At 50.3% G+C, this 22,496-nt stretch overlaps 1 pseudogene; it reads left to right on the top strand.

The window, feature by feature from the left end:
* LOC121324294 overlaps positions 1-18,003 on the top strand; it is a 27,333-nt pseudogene extending 9,330 nt beyond the window's left edge.
* The last annotated feature ends 4,493 nt before the right edge of the window (positions 18,004-22,496 follow it).

Genomic DNA, 22,496 nt, shown 5'->3' with positions numbered 1-22,496 from the left:
GTATCCCTCTCCCCCTGTCCCCCTGTCTCCCTGCCTGCCTGCCTGGCTCTCTGCTGTGCACTGCTGTGTGATCATGAGTCCTCTCTCTGCCCCCGTGCGCGGTCACCATGCGTTACACAACTCTGACACAACTGTCTCAGCTGCCCCGGCACCATTTTCTCAATCACAAGTAGTTTATGTGTCATTATCAATCACAAATGGAGGAAACGCTTCCCCAGAATTTGGCCCGCTTGTGCTGCATGGTGCATGGTGCATGGTGCATGGTGCATGGTGCATGGTGTTCAGCGTTAACTTGGCTGTACACTCTCTTTTACCTAACAAAGTACTACGTGTTTAAAGGTTTCCCATCATAAAAGCATAGCAAAGTGTTATAAAACACAGTGTAAGCATTGTAAAGAATAGCGAGGTATGGTAAAGCATGTTAATAAACTAGTCAAACGAGGATAAACTCTGATAAATGCACAGTATAATCCTGGGGAAAGCATGGAGGGAGACCGCAGAAATACTGTGGTAAACTTTTATAAGGATCCACCAGGAATCCACCTGGATTTCATCAAGCAGTCAGAATTGTGTCTGGGTTGTGGGCCAGTGAAATCGCTTGGTTTTCAGTAATCCTGCAGCTGAAGAGTTGCAGGTCAGGCCAGGCAGGCTTCTGTAGCAAACCCAGTGCAAGGGCACTCAAACACCCAGCCTGACCTGGGGCAGGGAATCACGTGGATGCGACCCCTTCACCTGGCTCAGAGATTATGTGCTGCTGTGTGCGTATTATACAAACGTGGCCCGTCGTGGAGGACTGCTGGGCTGCACAGAGGGTCAGAGGCGTGACCAGCAGGGGAAGGCTGAGGTCTTTATTGGGGAGGGGGCCAGGGGGTGTTTCACTGAAAACTTGCAGGACCAGTGTGTGTTGGGATCGGTTTATATGACATGATCTGTTTCTATCTTATGAATGTGGTGGTGCTCATGGATCAGCAGGGACAGCTTACAGAGGCATGGTGCAGACAGACAGATAAGCAGGCAGGCAGCTCTCTGATATTAAGAAGTAGTGGATGTATCTGTATAACTGAGCATCATTTGAGTTCTCCTTTAACAAGACACGCCTGAGCGTGTTACCTATACACTGGTGGCTAATCAAGCTCGTAGTAAAACCTGGAGTGGGTGACACTACTATGCAGTAGGAGTCTAATTTCCATCCCCGTGGTTGAGAGTTGACAGTCCTGGATGTCCCTCCCTTTCCCCCTCTCCAGGTTGCGCACCCCCCCCGGGTACCCCCTCTTCACTCTCCTCGCTCGTCTGGCTCTGGATCTGCTTCCCTTCGGACAGCCAGCCTACCGCGTGAACCTTCTGAACGGGCTGCTGGGGGCGGTAGCGAGCGCCTCGCTGTGCTTCACTGTCTGCAGGTAGGAGCTGCCTCCACCCTCCCTCCTCGCCTGCCCCGGCTACATCTTCTGTAGTCGAGGCATTCAAGTGATCCATTGTGAGGCCAGTATCGTGTAGCCACGATTTAGGCACAGCTACAGGCCTCTGGTTAATCTTTGCAAGCTAACTCCTCGTTTGCCGAGTCATACAAAGCTCTCCAACCCAGACTACTTCCCCTCTTGCCCGGTCCTCATTGAAAGTGAGAATTTGTTCTCAATTGACTCATGTGGATTGATAGAGGTTTTGATTGGTTGGTTGGTTGATTGATTTGAAACTCAAAGAGCCAGTTCAAGCCCTGCACGTCGCTAGCTGTGTGCACCTTCATGGATAGCCGTGTGCACCTTCATGCACTCCCGTGCTCAGCTCCTGGATAGCTGTGTGCACCTTCATGCACTCCTGTGCTCAGCTCCTGGATAGCTGTGTGCACCTTCATGCACTCCCGTGCTCAGCTCCTGGATAGCTGTGTGCACCTTCATGCACTCCTGTGCTCAGCTCCTGGATAGCTGTGTGCACCTTCATGCACTCCTGTGCTCAGCTCCTGGATAGCTGTGTGCACCTTCATGCACTCCCGTGCTCAGCTCCTGGATAGCTGTGTGCATCTTCATGCACTCCTGTGCTCAGCTCCTGGATAGCTGTGTGCACCTTCATGCACTCCCGTGCTCAGCTCCTGGATAGCTGTGTGCACCTTCATGCACTCCTGTGCTCAGCTCCTGGATAGCTGTGTGCTGTTCTCATGGTGTTACACAGCAGCCCCAGCTCCCCTCGGGTAGGAGGTGTTTAATAATGATGCGTTGGGAGAGGCCGGGTGGTGACTGCTGATTCTGACCCCTGCTGAAGTTCTTTATCCTGTTAGCTTTGCAGTGACCCTGGCTTAGCTGTGGGGCAAAGGGTGCACTCTGAGGTCTTCTTGATTTTACGTATTTGTTTTGGAAGGGGGAGGCGGGGAAGGGGAAGCAAGCTTTGGAATTGAAATTGAGGGATTATTGTTGTGGGTTGTGGGACAGATTGAGGGTGTTTCAGAGAGATAATGTATTTTTTCCATGAGAAAACAGTTGTGGAATTAAAATGTAGTGGAGTCAAAACAGCATTGTTGATGTGTTTATTTATTTGTCTGTTCATTTATTTATTTAACTAGTCAGCTGGGTGGGATTTGAAAAGAGTTTGCTATGAATGATATATTGTTTGCCAGCGTAACCACTCTCTGGAAAAGTTTCATTAAAATACAGTTCTTTAAATAATGCAAGCCTTGTGAAATGTACTGCAGTAGTTTAGGCGTTTTCAAAGCTGGCTGCCTCTGGCATTTGCATACTGTGTTCTCTCTGCACTCCCCCCAGCTCCTAGCGTTTCCCCGAGCTGGGATTGTGTGTTTTGAGGCTCCTGACAGGAAGCTCTTGGATATACATTGTTGTGTCTTGGTGGTGCACTGAGAGCTCCCTGTATTAACAATCTGAATTAAGGAATACTGTAGAGGCTTGGTTCACTGTTTCTCAGCTGTAGGAGAATTGAATTGCGGTATGGCTGGCTTTCACGTTCACAGTTTCCATGTTTGAAGCTGCATGCCAAGTTACTGGCGGGGAAAGTCAAGCTCAGGTCTCAGCTTTTCATAATCGCATGTGCATCAGTGAGAATCAGGTTGGGAATGCATGCTGTATGTGTGTGTGTCTGTGTTTGCCTGTGTGCGTGTGTCCACTTTCCCAGCTGCTTCTCATACTGACCCCTGCACCGGGCCACCCTCCTCGACCTTCACTCTGCGTGGGACGGCCCGTATCCTGTTAACCTCTGAGCAACCCCGATTTAAAGGGATTACCACAAGAGATACAAGAACCGGCCTGAGACTCAATTTCTATGAATCATCAGAGACATGGATCTTTTTTATTACAATAACCTGGTGAGTAAGCCGCGTTGACCCTGTGAGCGCGTGTGTGCCTGTGTGAGGGTGTCTGCGCTGGACTGGCTACAGAGCAGTAAATCACTGAGCATCAAGCTTTTGTGTGTAAAATGCTTGCAGTAAATGCACGTCATGCAGGCGGTACCCGTTCTGGAGATTTTCCTGCTTGCTTGTTTCAGTGTTGAGGAGGTCTGTTGGTTTGTCTTTGGCGTTCTTCTTTCTTTGTCTGTCTGCCTTTCCACGTGGCTAAATTAGACGAGTCCCCAGCGCAAAGACAAAAAAAAAACAACAACAAAACAAACACACTTAGCAAAAAAACAACTAAACCTCTGTGCTCAGTCTGTCTCAAGCCTGCCTCCACTTCATTTCCAGCTGTACCTCTGGTCGTGGTTTCAGAGCTGACTTTAAAACTTCTTTCTTTAAAAGTGCATGCTGCTGCATTGTTTTTATTTCTGGGTGATTGTGCTTGCGTAGTTTTGCCCCTCCATTCTCTTCGTTATTGAATAATAAAAGAAGACTGCTGTCTGTCTGTCTGTCTCGATGTTTGTCTGTGCGTCATGCTTCCATTTCTACATGTGTGTGGGGTTGATATTGGGTTGATGTAGGGTTGATGTAGGGTTGATGTAGGGTTGATCTAGGGTTGATCTAGGGTTGATATCAGGTTGATGTAGGGTTGATGTAGGGTTGATGTAGGGTTGATGTGCGGTTGATGTAGGGTTGATGTAGGGTTGATGTCGGGTTGATGTAGGGTTGATGTAGGGTTGATATCGGGTTGATGTAGGGTTGATGTAGGGTTGATATCGGGTTGATGTAGGGTTGATTTAGGGTTGATATCGGGTTGATGTAGGGTTGATGTTGGGTTGATATTGGGTTGATGTAGGGTTGATGTATGGTTGATGTAGGATTGATGTAGGGTTGACATTGGGTTGACGTAAGGTTGATGTAGGGTTGATGTAGGATTGATATCGTATTAGCAGCGTGGCAGAGGGTTGAAGTCACTGACATGACTACAGCCTGCTGTAGGAATTGAACAGAAACAAGATGGCTAAACTCTGCAGCTCACAGGGAAATAAGTGAGTACTAATGCATGGGATACATGGTACAAATGGGCAGTGTGCATACAGTGTAGGGGATTTAAATAACTGGGAACCCCCCCCCCCCCCCGAAATACCAGGAGATCTGCAGTTTATTCAACAACAACAACTGTGCACTTTAATCGAAACGTTTACTTTTCCATTTAATCCAATGAAAGGGGTTGTTTGTTTTTTTTAAGTACTGGAGTGCCCCTTTTAGAGGCAGGAAAGGATGATGTCGGACAGTCACACCCTTAGAGCTGTTGAGTACAGGCTTACACAGGGTTTATTCTTTTAATCTATGCTTTCCAAATGAAAAAATGCCCCCCCCAGTGTAAATTGAAGGTTTATGTCGTTATCCCAGCTGAGACTGAGATCCGTAGTAAGCAGAGAGGGTCAGCAATCGAGTGCGAGGGAGTCGGGTTCAAATCCCAAATGAGTTCAACTCCGTCCAGCAGAGCAACTAACACCTTTACTGTCTGAAAGTGAACTCACATCCATCCTGGAAGCGCACAAAGAAAACCGGACACTGCAAAAGACTTTGTGTTCCTGCTTTGAGATGAATCTCCTTTGTACTTCTTATGAATGGTTTCACAGACCCCCGTTAGCACTAATCTTGGACCATCTAATGTAGGTGAGTGCTAACCAGGATCTGTGAAACCAGCCCATCTTTTTTTTTTTTTTAACTCTTAATGGTAAAGCATGTAATACAGAACATGACATGATAAACTATGGCAAATGTATAATGCAATGTTTAAGTTTTAGAGTCGGGACTTGAACTCCAGTTAGAAAGCCTCTCTCCCCCTCTCTCCCTCTCCCTTCTCCCCCACAAGCCGCCCCTCTCTCCTTCTCATGTGCACAGCGTACCACAAGCACGGCTCGCTCGACTGCTCCCCTCCCCCCCCCCCCCCCCCCCCCCCCCCCCCCCACCCCCCCCCACACACACACACTCACTCTGCTTGACTGAAACCAAAAAGACTACGCTCCCAACATGCAGTATGACCAATGCTAGCCTTAGGAGAAATCCCTCTAATGCCTTGTAACAAACGCATAATTAAAATGTTATTTCCTCATTACTGGATCAAAAAGTGTCAGAGTACTGAGAGTTGACATGCTCCTGCCCAGAGGGCGTTCACTTGTCTCCCCACAGTGGCGAATGTGAGTACTGCATCTGCTTCTAGTTATCTCAGCCGTTTCCACCCAGTTTTGCCGTCTTGCTGTTCCTGGTTGATGTCTGTCTGCGTTTACTCTGTGTGATGCAATTCGATGTGTTGAACGAGCCACAGTGAGAAGTGACCATTTATTTCAGTGCAGTTCCGGAATGTGTCTCTTGTTGCTCTAAACAATTCAGAAAATCAATATTAAAACGCAACAGTTATCTCGGGACTGTAAATGTAAAACAGCTATATGATTGTTTTTTTTTTATTGTTTGTTTATCAAATAAACTGTCAAATAAACACTTTGCGCTTTACAAACTGAACAAAACAGCCGCCCGCATGAGACAAGCACACAGGTAAAAACAAACTGAGACAAGCACACAGGTAAAAACAGACTGAGACAAGCACACAGGTAAAAACAGACTGAGACAAGCACACAGGTAAAAACAGACTGAGACAAGCACACAGGTAAAACAGACTGAGACAAACACACAGGTAAAAACAAACTGAGACAAGCACGCTGGTAAAAACAGACTGGGACAAGCACACAGGTAAAAACAAACTGAGACAAGCACACAGGTAAAAACAGACTGAGATAAGCACACAGGTAAAACAGACTGAGACAAACACACAGGTAAAAACAGACTGAGATAAGCACACAGGTAAAACAGACTGAGATAAGCACACAGGAAAAAACAGATTGAGACAAACACACAGGTAAAAACAGACTGAGATAAGCACACAGGTAAAAACAGACTGAGACAAGCACACAGGTAAAAACAGACTGAGATAAGCACACAGGTAAAACAGACTGAGACAAGCACACAGGTAAAAACAGACTGAGACAAGCACACAGGTAAAAACAGACTGAGACAAGCACACAGGTAAAAACAAACTGAGACAAGCACACAGGTAAAAACAGACTGAGACAAGCACACAGGTAAAAACAAACTGAGACAAGCACACAGGTAAAAACAGACTGAGATAAGCACACAGGTAAAAACAGACTGAGACAAACACACAAGTAAAAACAGACTGAGATAAGCACACAGGTAAAAACAAACTGAGACAAGCACACAGGTAAAACAGACTGAGACAAGCACACAGGTAAAAACAGATTGAGACAAACACACAGGTAAAAACAGACTGAGACAAGCACGCAGGTAAAACAGACTGAGATAAGCACACAGGTAAAACAGACAGGGCAGGATTTCTTTTGTATTTTTTATTTTTTTTTGCAGTGCATTACTGATGACACGAAAGAGAGAAAAAAAAAACAAAAAGCTAAACAAATACTAGAACTTGGCCCCGGGTCCGAGACCCTGCAGATTAAAACTGGGGCTTTTCAGCAGTGCCTGTGTGTGTTTCCTTAATGTGTGACAGCACAAGACAGGATGGTGGGCCTCTTGAGTTCTAGCGTTCATTTCTAACTGTATTATTCACCCCAGCGATGGAAGAGCATTGCTCCTCACGTCCCATAAATTTTATGCTGTATTTGTACGGTGTATTTTTTTGCAGTTTTTCCCATGCTTATGGCTGTGCATTTATCATGGTTAACCATATTTACCTCTCTGTGCAAAAAACGAACAGCACTTATTTAAAAGGGATGCGGTGTTAATGTTTCCAGCGCTAATAATATTAGATAGAAAAATGTATTTGAAATCCTTGGTTTGCATTTCTTTATAGTGGGGCCAGTGATATCGTTGCTAGTGCTAATGATACTAACCCTGGTTGGCTGTCATATAAGGGGGGTGGGTTTGTGGTACAGCCCTTCTTTTTCAGTGTTGCTGATGGTAAGAGATGGAAACGCTGGCTGGCTCTCATATAAGGGGGGTGGGTTTGTGGTACAGCCCTTCTTTTTCAGTGTTGCTGATGGTAAGAGATTGAAACGCTGGCTGGCTCTCATATAAGGGGGGTGGGTTTGTGGTACAGCCCTTCTTTTTCAGTGTTGCTGATGGTAAGAGATGGAAACGCTGGCTGGCTCTCATATAAAGGGGGTGGGTTTGTGGTACAGCCCTTCTTTTTCGGTGTTGCTGATGGTAAGAGATTGAAACGCTGGCTGGCTCTCATATAAAGGGGGTGGGTTTGTGGTACAGCCCTTCTTTTTCAGTGTTGCTGATGGTAAGAGATTGAAACGCTGGCTGGCTCTCATATAAGGGGGGTGGGTTTGTGGTACAGCCCTTCTTTTTCAGTGTTGCTGATGGTAAGAGATGGAAACGCTGGCTGGCTCTCATATAAGGGGGGTGGGTTTGTGGTACAGCCCTTCTTTTTCAGTGTTGCTGATGGTTAGAGATTGAAACGCTGGCTGGCTGTCATATAAGGGGGGTGGGTTTGTGGTACAGCCCTTCTTTTTCAGTGTTGCTGATGGTAAGAGATTGAAACGCTGGCTGGCTCTCATATAAAGGGGGTGGGTTTGTGGTACAGCCCTTCTTTTTCAGTGTTGCTGATGGTTAGAGATGGAAACGCTGGCTGGCTCTCCGGTGGGTCAGCGCAGTGCTGGAATGTCTGTACTGAGGTATTCTCTGGAGTCTGCCTTGATTGACTGGCAGTGTTTCTACAGCAGTGTGTAAGAGCTGGAGAGGCGGTGTCTATTAATCTGTGCTGCGTCAGGGCCGGCTCTCCTTATTGAAATGTGCGCCCGCCTGCTATTGTGAGATGTGTTAACGGTGTCGCGCAGATCAATGGGGTTTGTCATGTCCCTGTCAGTCTGTCTAGATAGTGCAGATAGGAGGGCTACAGATTAGACTGGGAGACTGCCAACAATTCATTAATAACAGGGAGCCCTTTACACTGGACAGTCCGTGAAGAGGTCCACACACTGCATTGTTATAGCTATCTATATATTCATTTCAGAACAAGGTTTAGTATAGAATATTACATAGGGTGCTGCAGACTCTGACCTTGAGTTGGTGAAAATCAGCACGTATCTTATAGTTAAATGAGAACAATTAAACAGTTTCATTAATTCTAATGTGACATCATTCCCATCTGATGCAAAGACATTTCAGTCGGCTGCATCACACCTGCATTAGGGTCTGCAATAGACTGTATCGAAAACCAAGCAAGCAAACAGCTCGAATGGGTTTAAGTCTGCGGTGGATTCGAGCTGTCAGAGCTTGTGGAGCTTCGGGTTAATCCCAGTGCGGGGGGGATGAGGGGCTCACCTGTCCCGCACCCCTACCCACAACCCCCTGACAGACAACTAAATCTGAGAGGACATTTCTATAAACCCGTACAGCCCTCCCTCACTCACTCGCTCGCTGTTCCTCTCCAAGAAAAGAAGAAGAAGAAAAAAAAAAGTCAAGTCTTTTTTTTTCTTTTTCTGCTTTTTCCTGATTTCATGCGCTTTCCCCAGAAAGCTCCATTGTTCCCTTTCCCTAAGTCTCATCAGGCCCTTTGTGTTGGAATATCACAGCGGCAGCCAGGGAGCTGGGAACGTATGAATGCTATCATGCCTGTGATTAATAGCAGTGCTTATGAGTCAGGTCTGATAACAGCCTCTGCTCTCCACTCAATTTCAGATACCGCTAATGGAATCTGTCTTCTGCAATTGTAATGTGAGAGCGCCTAATTTGCTATGGAGCTTGGAGCTGTCACCAGCAGGGGATTGCAGGGTCATAAGGGACCTGGCAGCCGTTTGGCCTGCAGCTTGTATCTGCAGCTTTGAATAGAGCAGCTCTCTGCCTGTCAGGTAGCTGATAGGCTGATGAAGACTCTAAGCCACGTCGCACAATGGTGTGCAGGGCCGTGCAGGCTGACTTTTCTAATTGTGTCGGCTGCTCAGATTTCAGAGGCAGTGCGCTGGTGTGCCAGGAGTTTAATTCTTTTTTTTTTTCATACTCCTCTCCTCGCTTCTTACTCTCTCTTTCTTTTCTCTGTGTGTCTTTCTTTTCTCCCCCCTTTCCTCCCTCTCTCCCTCTCTCTCTCTATCTCTCCGGTTCTATATTAAGTACAATAATAAGCAGGCTGGGGTTTTAAGCCTCAATTACAGAAACGATAGCATAATAAAAAAAAAACTGAAACACTGGTGGAGTTGTTTCCATTTCTCAGTGTGTTTCTCTGTGATTTTAATGCGGTGCAATGGTATCGCCAATCTGGGGTCTATTTTTATGATCTTAATACCATTCTAAAATTTCTAAACCCGAAGTGTCGTGGACTTCATCTTTCTGTTTTTATATATATTGTGTAGAGGGACGTCTTCTGTGCATCCTTAATAAAATCTTAGTAAAGTCTTCTGTCTGTCTGTCTGTCAGTCTGTCAGTTTCTGTGTCAGTTTCTGTGTGTCCTGTCTGTCTGTCTGTCTGTCTGTCTGTCTGTCTGTCTGTCTGTGTCGTGTCCCCTCTCTCTCTCTGCAGGCTCTCAGGCAGCGCAGTGGCCTCACTCCCTCTCCCCCTCTCTCTCTGCAGGCTCTCAGAGGCAGCGGTTTCAGTAGTGGCGATCACTCCACTCTGTCTGTCTCTCTCTGCAGGGGTCCAAAATTGTCTTGTCTTCTCAGCTTGTTGTTGTCGCAGTGGCCTACACTCCGCGTCTAACCCGGTAACTCCACTCCGTCTCTCTCTCGCAGGCTTCAGGCAGCGCAGTGGCCTCACTCCCTCTCACCCCCTCTCTCTATGCAGGGAGACTCAGGCAGCGCAGTGGCCTCCCTCACTCCCTTCTCCCCTCTCTCTCTGCAGGAGGGTGCCGTCAGCCAGGCTCTCAGGCAGCGCAGTGGCCTCACTCCCTCCCCCCCTCTCTCTCTGCAGGCTCTCAGGCAGCGCAGTAGCCTCACTCCCTCTCCCCCTCTCTCTCTGCAGGCTCTCAGGCAGCGCAGTGGCCTCACTCCCTCTCCCCCTCTCTCTCTGCAGGCTCTCAGGCAGCGCAGTGGCCTCACTCCCTCTCCCCCTCTCTCTCTTCTGGCTGCAGGCTCTCAGGCAGCGCAGTGGCCTCACTCCCTCTCCCCTCTCTCTCGGCAGTCTCTGCAGGCTCTCCTATCAGGCAGCCTGGCGTGCGGGAGGCGTTAGGCCGCAGAGTCCCGTCGTCACCCCTCTCACCCTCTCTCTCTCCGGCAGCGCTCTCAGGCAGCGTAGTGGCCTCACATCCCTCTCCCCTATCCCCCTCTCTCTCTGCAGGCTCTCAGGCAGCGCAGTGGCCTCACTCCCTCTCCCCCTCTCTCTCTGCAGGCTCTCAGGCAGCGCAGTGGCCTCACTCCCTCTCCCCCTCTCTCTCTGCAGGCTCTCAGGCAGCGCAGTGGCCTCACTCCCTCTCCCCCTCTCTCTCTGCAGGCTCTCAGGCAGCGCAGTGGCCTCACTCCCTCTCCCCCTCTCTCTCTGCAGGCTCTCAGGCAGCGCAGTGGCCTCACTCCCTCTCCCCCTCTCTCTCTCTGAAGAGACGTAGGCTCCGTGCGCCAGGCAGGAGCGCAGTGGGCCTCACTCCCCGAGAGTCCCTCTCTCTCTGGAGTTCAGCTCTCGCTCTTTTTCAGCACCAGTTCCCGCAGTGGACCTCACAAGGAGTACTCTTCCCATCTACTCTTGCAGGCTATAGCAGTTTAGCGAGTGCCTCAATCCTCCCCCTCTCTCTCTGCAGGCTCTCAGGCAGTGTAGTAGCCGGTATCTTTGCTGCTGGTAGTTTCGCAGTGTCTCGGCTAGCTTGGCAGTGGTCGATGGCCGCTGAGGTCTTCTCTCTGAACAACGTGTTCATCGGGCTGCTTCTGTCCCTCAGCGCCTGCTTCCACACCGCGTGCTCAGCCCAGCAGAGAGACAGGGTACTGTCCACCCCCTCCCACCTCCCAGCTCTCGTGTCTTCACACTCTCTCACCCTCACTCCTCTCACTCACCCTATTTCTCTCACTGTCTCTCCTGTCAGTTTGGTTGCTGGGGAGCGCTGTGCTGTGGTCTCAGTCTATGTGCTATGCTGTCTATGCTGTGTATGTGCTCTGCATCGCCCCCTGGGTGCTGGGAAGACTCAGGACTCACAAGGTAAACAATATAACAGCATCATTACAGAGAGGCTGCAGTCCGCGACAGAGGGCAGACAGAGACACACAGGGGCGAGTTATTGGTGTCTGTACTTTCAGGTATTCTGGGATGGAAATGAGACTCTCATTGCACAGCAGTTCGATCCATTCCTGGTTTTACTATAAGTTTAATAAGACACATCTGTGCTTGTTACCAATACACTGTGGCAAATCAAGCTGGTAGTAAAACCTAGAATGGGTGACACTGCTGTGCAATAGGAATCTTATTCCCATCCCTGCACGTTGATTATTTTGTAGTTATCCCACGACGAACCATTGTGTTTTCTGTGTAATTAAGCAGCATGTCGAAACATGAACCTACTAGTGTATCGCATTGTAAAGTATGTTCCCATCTTTTTTATTTTTACAATATTAATGTTTTTAATTATTACAATGTGTTGTATAGGTGCAGTGTAGTAGACTGCACTCATTGAAATGCTATTCAGTCCTGTTTAATGGCTTTGACTGTCTTATTCTGTGACATCCCCCCTAGGAACTCTCCTTGCCTATGGTGGGGCTGCTGGGGACTTGTTTTCTTGTCGGTTTCCTGCCCTACCTTTACCTGCCGCTCTCCTCCTTCCTGAACCGAGCGTGCTGGAGCTGGGGGGACCAGAGCAGCCTGGGGGGGCTCCTGACGCACCTGTTCCGGATCGAGTACGGGACCTTCAACCTGGTAAATAACACCATGCCCCCCTCTCCACCACCCCACCCTCCATCCGACTGCTCCCCCTCTCCACCACTCCACCCTCCATCCGACTCCTCCCCCTCTCCACCACCCCACCCTCCATCCGACTCCTCCCCCTCTCCACCACTCCACCCTCCATCCGACTCCTCCTCCCTCTCCACCACTCCACCCTCCATCCGACTCCTCCTCCCTCTCCACCACTCCACCCTCCATCCGACTCCTCCTCCCTCTCCACCACTCCACCCTCCATCCGACTCCTCCCCCTCTCCACCACCCCACCCTCCATCCGACTCCTCCCCCTCTCCACCACTCCACCCTCCATCCGACTCCTCCCCCTCTCCACCACCCCACCCTCCATCCGACTCCTCCCCCTCTCCACCACCCCACCCTCCATCCGACTCCTCCCCCTCTCCACCACCCCACCCTCCATCCGACTCCTCCCCCTCTCCACCACCCCACCCTCCATCCGACTCCTCCCCCTCTCCACCACCCCACCCTCCATCCGACTCCTCCCCCTCTCCACCACCCCACCCTCCATCCGACTCCTCCCCCTCTCCACCACCCCACCCTCCATCCGACTCCTCCCCCTCTCCACCACCCCACCCTCCATCCGACTCCTCCCCCTCTCCACCACCCCACCCTCCATCCGACTCCTCCCCCTCTCCACCACCCCACCCTCCATCCGACTCCTCCCCCTCTCCACCACCCCACCCTCCATCCGACTCCTCCCCCTCTCCACCACCCCACCCTCCATCCGACTCCTCCCCCTCTCCACCACCCCACCCTCCATCCGACTCCTCCCCCTCTCCACCACCCCACCCTCCATCCGACTCCTCCCCCTCTCCACCACCTTGACTCCTCCCACCTCCCCCTCCCCACCTCTCCATCCGGTCCCCCACTCCTCCGTGCCCATACGCTCAAGCACCTGCTCCTTCTTACCCCCTTCCACCATATACCCCTCTCTACTCCACCCCTTCTCTTCCTCTCTTCTCTGCTCTCTATCCCTCGCTCTCCCACTCTCTAACCTCTTACCCACACACACGTAAAACCTCATAGTAAAACCTGGAATGGGTGAAACTGCTGTACAATAGGAGTCTTATTTCCATCCCTGCTCTGTGTTACTGCACAGAGAGAGAGAGAGAGAGACTGCAGGATGGAGGGAGAGGGTGTAGCTAACTTTGTGTGTGATGAGTTTTGCTTTCTGTGTTGATTGTTCTTGTGGACAGGCCAAATCGGAGACTGGGACAAGGATGGCTCTAATACTGAGGTTAGAGTCCATGGAAACCCATCTGCCTGTCTGCCTGTCTGCCTGCCTGTCTGTCTGCCTGAGAGTCTGTATGTAAAAGCAGCCTGTCTGCCCGTTGCCTGTCTGTCAGTCATGGCTGGACGGTGAAACGTGTCGTCGCTTGGAGTGGACTGTACGCTGCCTGCCTGCCTGCCTGTCTGTCTGTCTCTTTGCCTGTCTGTGTGCCTGTCTGTCAGAATGGCAAACCTGGGCTGCGGTTAAGATCCCTAGGTTTCTGCACTGTCATCTGTCACGGACAGCCGCCTGCCTGCCTGTCGCCCCGAATCCTCACACTGGGCTGCTGTAATCACCAGGCTCTGCACTGCATTCATTCTCGTCTTTTGCTATGATCACCAAGCTTACGGCAACAAGCCAAAATAAACTCTTCACCCTGCCCTGCTGTCTCCTGTTTCAGATCCCAGCTGACTCACTGCCTGTCGGACCTCTCTGCTCCAGTTCTGGTTTTGTCTGGCGCCGCCCTGCTTCTGAACCCCTTAAACAGGTGCTGAACCCTACAGCTTTATCTACTTCGCATTGGTAGATTTATTTTGGAACATAATATTTCTTTAATGAATGATTGAATCTGGTCTGTGTCTTTTAGTTCATTAACGACTGCCCAGTGTGTCTGTTAATGTCAGGCAGTGCCAGAGGCCATGCAACCCTGATAAAGACAGGCTTGCTGCCCGGACACCCTGCTCCTGCCCTCTCATTCAGGAATTCATTGTGATACAGTGCAGCACAGACACAGAGACACAGGGATACAGTGCAACACAGACACAGAGACACAAGGATACAGTGCAGCACAGACACAGAGACACAGGGATACAGTGCAGCACAGACACAGAGACACAAGGATACAGTGCAGCACAGACACAGAGACACAAGGATACAGTGCAGCACAGACACAGAGACACAAGGATACAGTGCAGCACAGACACAGAGACACAAGGGATACAGTGCAGCACAGACACAGAGACACAAGGATACAGTGCAGCACAGACACAGAGACACAGGGATACAGTGCAGCACAGACACAGAGACACAGGGATACAGTGCAGCACAGACACAGAGACACAGGGATACAGTGCAGCACAGACACAGAGACACAGGGATACAGTGCAGCACAGACACAGAGACACAGGGATACAGTGCAGCACAGACACAGAGACACAGGGATACAGTGCAGCACAGACACAGAGACACAAGGATACAGTGCAGCACAGACACAGGGATACAGTGCAGCACAGACACAGAGACACAGGGATACAGTGCAGCACAGACACAGAGACACAGGGATACAGTGCAGCACAGACACAGAGACACAGGGATACAGTGCAACACAGACACAGAGACACAAGGATACAGTGCAGCACAGACACAGAGACACAGGGATACAGTGCAGCACAGACACAGAGACACAGGGATACAGTGCAGCACAGACACAGAGACACACACAGAGATGCATGATGCTGTATAGAAGTCACTGTCTTGCTGCATTTACCTTGTCCCTGTAGACTCCCATTGTATAGCAGTCTGAGCCGTGGTTTCACTGTGAATTTAATAAGACACACCAAAGTATGTTACCTGATCAAGCTCATAGTAAAACCTGGAATGGGTGAAACTGCTGTGCAATAGGAGTCTTCTTTCCATCCCTGCTGTGCTGTGTGTACAGGAGTCGTGGCTCCTCTGGGCTGGTCTGGCTGTTGGCTGCGATGGTGACCCTGTACTCTCTATCCTTCGCGTGGAGAGCGAACCTGGATATCAGTAAGCCCCTGTTCCTGAGAGTGGTGAGCATTGATCATCCTTTCACACGCACTCACATCCCACCAGAATAACCCTTCAAGCACCTGATCAGGGATGCGAAAATCCCATCTTGGGTAAGATTTTAACAGTTCTAACAGTTCTAACAATTCTAACAGTTCAGTGTCGATTTCCCTTCAAGAGCCTATGGTCAGTATTTGATGTCATTGGTGCTGAATTGTTGTCAGTCAGCTACCTGTCATTCGTAAATGCTCTTGTGTTTGTGTGTTCCTGACTGCCCCCTGGCGTGTGTCCTGTGTCACTGCAGGTGGAGCGGTTCTGGGTGCATGCTGACGCAGTGCTGTGTGTGCTGGCTGGACTGGGTCTGTCCTCGCTGTTCTGTGAACTGGACAGACGGCTGGGCAGAGGGGGTGTGTGGAGGGCAGCGGGCTGGATCTTCACGGCAGGATTCATCGCCAGCCAGGCTCACCGCCACTCCAGGTACCACACAGCACATTCATTCATTCATTCATTTGAAATATTGAGCATTTATAGTATCTGCTCTTGTTGTGTGGAGTGTTAAATACTCACAACAGGGGTGGAAACAAGACTCCCACTGCATAGCGGTCTGATCCAGTCCTGTTTTTACTATGAGTTTAATAAGTCACAGCTGTGCTTGTTACCAATACACTGTGGCTAATGAAGCTCCAAGTAAAACCTGGAATGGTTGAAACTGCTGTGCACTAGGAGTCTTCTTTCCACCTCTGTGAAGGGAGGGGTGCATGTATTAAATATTTAAACCGTTGCTTTCAGTGTAAAATGTTATTTAGTACTTATGGCGTTTTATTTATATTTGCACGTTTATTACAAATCTGACCTAAATGTTCACATCAAGTGCAGTGATTTACAATGCAATAATGCAGTGATTTACAATGCAATAATGCAGTGATTTACAATGCAATAATGCAGGGATTTACAATGCAATAATGCAGTGATTTACAATGCAATAATGCAGTGATTTACAATGCAATAATGCAGTGATTTACAATGCAATAATGCAGTGATTTACAATGCAACAATGCAGTGATTTACAATGCAATAATGCAGTGATTTACAATGCAATAACGTACCAATAACAAATACACTTTCAGCAAAAACAAAAAGCAGGGTTGTGATTGAAGGCGTACATTCCCAGCTAAACGTTTAGTTAAATGCAACCCCGTTTAGGATTTCGCTGTTTAACCCTTTACAGCCGTATGCAGCACTCTGTTACTCTGAGCTAAAAGGAAAGCACACAGGGATTTGCAGATGTGTTTCCTGGTCTGATCCGCGGTGCTGAGTACTGAGTGAAGTGGTTTATTCTCAGCTCCCAGTCTCTTCCTGTGAGAGCTCTATAAAAACGCCGCTCTGGAATAATTAGATAGTTAATGCATGATTTGTGACGGGGGTGATCAGAGTGAACAGATTACACTAACAAGCCACTTATAAACACACATCAGAGAGCCCCTTTGATCAGGTATGCAACCTGGACTAGCCTGTCACTTCACGTTGCACTCGTTTGACACAGTTATTAGAAAGTCTAATAGGACTGTCGCCGCGGGGGGGCTGTCTGTGCTGACAGGACACCGAGGGGGGGAATCAAACACATACAGAGACACACACACACACACACACACGCACAGAGTCACAGAGACCTACAGACACAGAGAGTCACAGAGACACACACAGGTCTATGCAGATAATGGAAGTGCAAAACGGCAAAGCTTTCTGGAATGATTTTGTTTGCAACACTTACTAAAGAAGAACGTAAGCCCCCAGCCCTGTGCTCCTATGCCTCTGTGTCTGTGTCTGTGCCAGGCTGCTGGATCAGAGTGAGAACTTCGTTGTGGACAGGTTTGCCTGGAACATTCTGAACTCCATTCCCAATGGATCCATCGTCCTGACGAGAGGGGACCTGCCGGGGAACTCTCTGTGTTACCTGCACTACTGTGAGGAGCTGAGAGGGGACCTGAGCCTAGTGGAGCAGGAGGTGAGTCTGTACCTGCGCTACTGTGAGGAGCTGAGAGGGGACCTGAGCCTAGTGGAGCAGGAGGTGAGTCTGTACCTGCACTACTGTGAGGAGCTGAGAGGGGACCTGAGCCTAGTGGAGCAGGAGGTGAGTCTGTACCTGCGCTACTGTGAGGAGCTGAGAGGGGACCTGAGCCTAGTGGAGCAGGAGGTGAGTCTGTACCTGCACTACTGTGAGGAGCTGAGAGGGGACCTGAGCCTAGTGGAGCAGGAGGTGAGTCTGTACCTGCACTACTGTGAGGAGCTGAGAGGGGACCTGAGCCTAGTGGAGCAGGAGGTGAGTCTGTACCTGCACTACTGTGAGGAGCTGAGAGGGGACCTGAGCCTAGTGGAGCAGGAGGTGAGTCTGTACCTGCACTACTGTGAGGAGCTGAGAGGGGACCTGAGCCTAGTGGAGCAGGAGGTGAGTCTGTACCTGCACTACTGTGAGGAGCTGAGAGGGGACCTGAGCCTAGTGGAGCAGGAGGTGAGTCTGTACCTGCACTACTGTGAGGAGCTGAGAGGGGACCTGAGCCTAGTGGAGCAGGAGGTGAGTCTGTACCTGCGCTACTGTGAGGAGCTGAGAGGGGACCTGAGCCTAGTGGAGCAGGAGGTGAGTCTGTACCTGCACTACTGTGAGGAGCTGAGAGGGGACCTGAGCCTAGTGGAGCAGCGCTGGCACTCCCGCTGCTCGCGCTGTTTTTTAAATGCCTCAGACTGAAGAATCTGCTGTTATCAACTCTTCCCTTAATCCCTTCCGGCTGGGAATTAAGAGAGAAATAAAATCGCGGAGGCTGGCCATTTGAAAGCCCCTGGATTGTGAGTTAAACCCTCTCCAATCCACACCCTTCGCATGCACTGAACACAAGCTAAACACAGTTCAGAAAGGAACCAGAAAAGTTTACTCAAAAGCACAATTGCAGATTGTTATAGCAAAGAACCCCCCCAATCCCCCCCCCCCCCCCCAGAGACTGTTGACAGATCTATGAGAATCTATGCAAAACCCCCCTCCATTTATTTTTTCTGTGGGAGTGAATAGCGAACACTTTATTGAAAGCCCCAGCAGCACACCCAGCTCTCACAAAGCTGGAGCCCTGAGACCACACAGCGCAGTGAGCAGGACTGTGACGAGCTGCTTTAGGAGCAGTGAGCTGTGCAGGGGCAGCTCGCAAAGACAGTTCAGCAGGGTCTCGTTTGTCTCATCAGTCAGCAGCTGCAATTCCAGCAGCAGATTAAGAGAGTGAGGTATCACTTGCACACTGGCCTCGCTCACACTCTCTCCCTGCCTGGCAATGAAGGGAACAAATGAGTCCTTGTCTGACAGAGCTCTCGGTTTCCTTTCCTTTGTTCTGCTGTCAAAGAGCAGCGGGCAGACCTCTCTGTGAGGGAAGGTAAAGGGGAGGGGGAACAGGTATGAAGGAAACGTGTTTCTGAAGAAACGTTCCTTCAGATTTATTAGAGAAACCGTGCACCGTGCCTTTACCAGGGGAGACCCTCGGGACCTCTACCAATCCAGTCCGGCTCTAGGAAGCACGCTAAAGTGGTTTGCTTCTCAGTTTTCTTGCTTGAGTGTGGAATTATCTCCTCTTTAGCTCAGTGTTCCTGGAGTATTTGGCCTCTGAATGTTCGATTAATTAAAGGGCTTGGGCACCAAAAAACTCTTTAGTCTTGCTGACTTTTAAGTTTTACCTTCTAACATTACAAAGCCTGCTGTCTGTTGCTGCTTCCCTCTCTCTGTCACACACTCCGACTCCCTCTTCCTCCCTCCCTCCCTCCCTCTCTGTCAAACACTGAGTCCCTCTCCTTCTCTCCCTCCCTCTCTCTCACACACTCCGACTTCCCCTTCCTCCCTACCTCCCTCTCCCTCTCACACACTCTGACTCCCCCTCCCTCCGTCCCCCCCTCCCTCTATCTGTCACACACTCCGACTCCCTCTCCCTCCCTCCGTCCCTCTCACACTCTCCGACTCCCTTTCCCTCTCTCCCTCCCTCTCACACACTCCAACTCCCCTTCCCTCCGTCCCTCCCTCTCACACACTCCGACTCCCCCTCTCTCCGTCCCTCCCTCTCACACACTCCGACTCCCCCTCCCTCCGTCCCTCCCTCTCACACACTCCGACTCCCCCTCCCTCCGTCCCTCCCTCTCACACACTCCGACTCCTTCTTCCTCCCTCCCTCCCTCTCTCTGTCAAACACTCCGACCCCCTCTCCCTCTCTCCCTCCCTCTCACACACTCTGACTCCCTCTCCCTCCCTCCGTCCCTCCCTCTATCTGTCACACACTCTGACTCCCCCTCCCTCTGTCCCTCCCTCCCTCTCACACTCCGACTCCCTCTCCCTCTCTCTCTTTCACACACTCTGACCCTCCTTCCCTCCCTCCCTCTCTCTCACACACTCCAACTTCCCCTTCCTCTCTCACTCTGACTCCCACTCCCTCACTCCCTCTCATACACTCTGACTCCTCCCTTTCTCCCTCCCTCCTTCCTTCCCTCCCTCCCTCTCTCTATCACACACTCACACTGGCCGACCCCTCCCTCTCTGGGAATATCGACTCCCCCTCCCTCCCTCCCTCTCAGTCACACACTCTGACTCCCCCTCCCACCCTCCCTTCTCCGTTGCCCACCACATGCCTTGGAAACAGGTTTTCTTTTTTGGGATGTGTAGAATTGCCATGACTAGAGAGACAGGCAGCAGGCCATGGCTCAGCTGGAATGCATGCAGCGCATCAGCTGATAAGGACTTAGAGCCGAGCTGAGAGAGAAGAAAGTGAGAGAGAGAGATACAGAGAGGGTATGAATGGGATCTGAAGACAGCGCTGTAAACACAAGAAAGAGAGATAGAGAATAGAATAGGAGAAGAGAGAAAAGCCAGCCTGATGCCTCTTTGCATTTCATTTGCATACCCGGCCGTATCGCCCAATCGGATTGGGAGCAAAGCCCAGGACTTAGGACAGGAATAAAGCGACAAAAAAAGAAATGCCTTTGCTGCTCTCATCCCTCTCCGATAATACCTCTTGTGTTTTTCTTTTCTCTTCCTCTTCTTTCTATAAGTAGATGCTGCCCGAAATGCCAGTGGAAAGCGACACCTCGGCACGCTGCGAGTCGCAGATAGACACGACGAGGGAAAGGCTGAAAAGACAGCTTTAGCTTGTCAGGTTCAGACAGACAGACACACAGAGGTTGTCATGGATATTTCATTGCCTTGCATTTCCTCACATGTTTGTGTTTCAACAAAACACACTAGTAACTTTCAACCCTGTAGAGATTCCTCTTATCCAAGTATCAGCGCCCCCTGCAGGTCAAGCTTTCAATCCCTTTTCCGTTTCATAAACAAGGATTTTACTGTAGATGCAGGCTACCATACCTGCTGCACACTGTACAATTAAAAAGAAAACTACAGTCCCATGGCTTGATGCGGGACTGCACAGCCAGATTTCCATTAATTTTTTAAAACAGACTCCATTTACAGATCATGCCGGGTTCCAGAACAGCCAGCTTCCAGATTTTAGATGCTATCAAACCACCAGATTGGATAGTGATTCGGGTCGGGACCACAGAGTGATGCCGGACTGCACAGTGTAGGACTCGAGCGGTGCTCAATTTCACTGGTTTTACTGGAAATGCCGAAGAATCTAAAGCTCAAAGTGCAGAACGCTTGAAATTGCTTTTAAATTGTTCTGTGGGACCATTGACTCCAATCACAAGGCTCATATAAACCAGCGTCGCTGGCTGGCTAGCTTCATCTCTAACTCAAAAAATGGTTACAAATGACTAAAAAGGGTTGAGCTGTTCATGACTGTATTTGAGAGTGTGTGTGGGGAGTGGGGTCGGGTTGGGGGGGGTCCAGCCTCTCTCCAGACTCTCTGCGCTGATAAAGAGATCCTCACCCCCCCAGGTCACTCTACCCAGGCCGCTTAGAGACCCAGCGTTGCTGACCCCTTCCAATAATCCCCCACACAAAGGAGGGGCTTACTTTCAATCCCTGCGATCTTTTCTATTATCACTGTCATTAATATTATTATGATGATGAATTCTATCAGCGCTCTTGAACTGTCACAATACACCCTGAACAATGGGAAGGACGGGGGCTGCTTTATCAGGAAGGGTAGAACATAAAGAGCCAGATAGAAAACAGAACTAAAAATCTACTGTTTTCATATCGCTGCTCTCCAGCATCAATTATTTTAGCATCTTGACTAGTTTGTACCAAGAAACCCTACCCAGTGTCCAGACTCTCCCCTGTAAATAGAGTCATGTTGGGCAGACAGCGCTGGTATCAGACCTCCTTTCTAACATTACGGGTGCGTTATTGATTTTTGTATTATTGTGGATCCGTAGTTTTAGAGACCCCTGAACCCCCTCCTGCTGGGTTCAGATGACAGCCTAACGGGTTCCCTTCCAGACTCCCCGCTCACTCTGTTCGTCTCCCTCTGTCACGCTCCTTCCGTCACGCTCCTTCTGTCACTCTCACTCCGTCCCTCTCCCTCCGTCCCGCTCCCTCCGTCATGCTCTCTCTGTCCCTCCCTCCATCACTCTCGCTCCATCACGCTCGCTCCATCACACTCCCTCCGTCCCTCTCCCTCCGTCACACTCGCTCCGTCGCGCTCCTTCCGTCACGCTCTCTCTGTCCCTCTCCCTCCGTCCCTCTCCCTCCATCACACTCTCTCCGTCACACTCGCTCCATCCCACTCCCTCCATCCCACTCGCTCTGTCCCTCTCCCTCCATCACTCTCGCTCCATCACGCTCGCTCCATCACACTCCCTCCGTCCCTCTCCCTCCGTCACACTCGCTCCGTCACGCTCCTTCCGTCACGCTCTCTCTGTCCCTCTCCCTCCGTCCCTCTCCCTCCATCACACTCTCTCCGTCACACTCGCTCCATCCCACTCCTTCCATCACACTCGCTCTGTCCCTCTCCCTCCATCACTCTCGCTCCATCCCTCTCCCTCCATCACACTCCCTCCGTCCCTCTCCCTCCGTCACACTCGCTCCGTCACACTCTCTCTGTCCCTCTCCCTCCGTCCCTCTCCCTCCATCACACTCTCTCCGTCACACTCGCTCCATCCCACTCCCTCCATCACACTCGCTCTGTCCCTCTCCCTCCATCCCTCTCCCTCCGTCACGCTCCTTCTGTCACGCTCGCTCCGTCCCTCTCCATCCGTCCTGCTCCCTCCTTTCTTAAAAATGATTTAAGAAAAAAAGAGAGAAAAACATAGAAA

Source organism: Polyodon spathula, chromosome 12, assembly GCF_017654505.1.
Source record: "Polyodon spathula isolate WHYD16114869_AA chromosome 12, ASM1765450v1, whole genome shotgun sequence".
Taxonomy (NCBI): Eukaryota; Metazoa; Chordata; class Actinopteri; order Acipenseriformes; family Polyodontidae; genus Polyodon; species Polyodon spathula.
This window is presented reverse-complemented; position numbering and strand designations above follow the sequence as displayed.